The sequence below is a fragment of the Calidris pugnax genome, unplaced genomic scaffold (assembly GCF_001431845.1).
Source record: "Calidris pugnax isolate Ruff unplaced genomic scaffold, ASM143184v1 scaffold41, whole genome shotgun sequence".
NCBI classification, from domain to species: Eukaryota; Metazoa; Chordata; class Aves; order Charadriiformes; family Scolopacidae; genus Calidris; species Calidris pugnax.
In genome coordinates this window covers 13,980,872-13,982,814 of record NW_015094509.1, presented here as the reverse complement: position 1 = coordinate 13,982,814, position 1,943 = coordinate 13,980,872, and the positions used below count along the sequence as shown (strand labels likewise).

Genomic DNA, 1,943 nt, shown 5'->3' with positions numbered 1-1,943 from the left:
TTTTGCTACAGGAGTCCTTGCACTGTAGGAGGCACAGGACGGACAGTATCACCTGGGAAGGCATAAAAGAATAGACAACATTTGGCTTGACAGAGTTGTGGGTTACTCCCTGTTTGCTCCTTACTTTGTGGAATTGTAATTATTAGCAACAAATTAATATACATACCGAGCACAAGCTGGCACATCACGGGGAGGAGAGCGGGTGGCAGAGCAGCAAGATGTTTGCGTGTGTTTAAACAACAAGTAAGTAAGGTTCTAGCAAGTGCTCAGGACTCTGCACTGCAGCCCCTGGGTTTCAAAAGGTCAATGACACAGCCAGTTGTTGTGTACTGACAACAATTTCCTGCCTTTGCACCAGCCGTTGGAAAGAAACTGCCCACCCAAGGCCTTGGCAGGTCATGCTGGAGCCCAGGAGAGGTGCTTGCTTTCTTATAGGCATTGCTGGGGCTGAGGACCACATTTTGTGCTGTCAGTCACTTAATTAAGACTTGTCTACCAGATGTGGCAGGTGCAGCTTGCCGTGTCAATGGCCAATATCTGTGTGTTCCTGTCCTGCTGCTTCCCAAATGGAAATGTGCAGTAGCCTTAAAGAGGGCTAGCTTCTGTCTTTGCTTCTGCTTTAAAGCATGTGAACAATTTACAGATAGGCTTTTTCATTTTGTTTTGTTTCTTTGATTAGGTTTTATTTGCTCCTTTCTATTTATTTCAAAGAGAGCATTGTTACAAAAAGCTCCAAGGACAGTCTGTGCTGTTTTCCCTGCTCCATAATTTTCTCCTTACAATTTTTCTTCAAAGAGTGAATAATACAGCATTCAATGCATTGAAACTGCACTCTGCTAATGGAAACGCTGCCTGGAGCTGCTTTGAAACGGGGGTCCAAACCACCCACAGCACTAAGCAGTCTTTGAGATGGGCACTGGGTGTTCCCTGAGATTGCCATGTCCTGGCAAGACATTTTGGCATTCGTGGGAGCTATCACCACATGGGTTTGAATCTTCTGTGCTGGATCATTCAGGTCTCAGCAGGATTTGTCTTCAAAACTTGGACCTGTTTGCCTAATGCGGTGTTTCAGAACTGGCAAAGAGTCCTTACGCAGAATTGTGCTGTCCTCTGTGTCAGGATAACTCCTCCAAACAGTCAGTCCTTCTCCCTTGTGCCCCCTTTGGTTCCTTCCCAGCTCGTCTTCCTTCTTGTGCCCCTGCTTTCCTACCCGACAGTCATGCAGCCAGGTGCTGTCTGTTTTTACTGCCGATGGGCACCTTCATTTCAGCTCCACACCAAAGGTCCCTCCTTCAATGCTCTTGCATCCCAAGCCTGGTTGCTCCCCAGCAGCACAGTATCCATCTAAACCTCCAGTTCTTCCTCCTCCACAATTCATTTTCACATCCTAGCTTACCACTTCAGAGAAAGCGCTGGTAAGAAAAGCCAGTGAAGATTCCTACCAACTAGACATTCATTTTATTATGTATTTTTGGCAACAGTCTTTTCTTTAATAGTCATTTATGCCTGCCAGAGAAAGTGTGTGGAGACTCGGCCAAGGTGGAGTGAGCTCCCGAGATTCTCCTGTTCATCTCCTGCAGTGAGCACAGCTCTTCAAGTCTCAGCTCTGGGAATGCTGCGATCGTTTAAGAATCTGTCTTTCTTAAGAATTTGTCTTTCCACGGAGTAAGTCGTGAGCTCTCGTGACTGTGGAAAAAAAAAAGCCTGGGTGATGGTCGAGCTCGACACAAGCACCAGAGCAACCTCACAAGGGCTGGCTTTACTGAAGCTTCTCTCCAAACCCATGTCAGGAATCTGGGGCTCGGAGGTAAGGTCTGAATCCTGGCGGCGAGACCCAGGAGGCGGTGGCCGGGTACCCCCGCTGGACTCCCCAGCCCGGGGGTGCCACGGAGGCGGCTCCTTGCCCTGCCGCAGCGCCGCGGCCGCCCGCCGCCTGCGGACTA

At 48.9% G+C, this 1,943-nt stretch overlaps 1 protein-coding gene across 1 annotated transcript in view; it reads left to right on the top strand.

Moving 5' to 3' along the window:
• The first annotated feature begins 1,709 nt into the window (after positions 1 to 1,709).
• TMEM74 (transmembrane protein 74) overlaps positions 1,710 to 1,943 on the top strand; it is a 6,609-nt gene continuing 6,375 nt past the window's right edge. The window contains exon 1 of the mRNA XM_014965660.1: positions 1,710 to 1,807. The gene's annotated coding sequence lies outside the window, so the exon portion shown is untranslated. The remainder of the gene's footprint in view (positions 1,808 to 1,943) is intronic.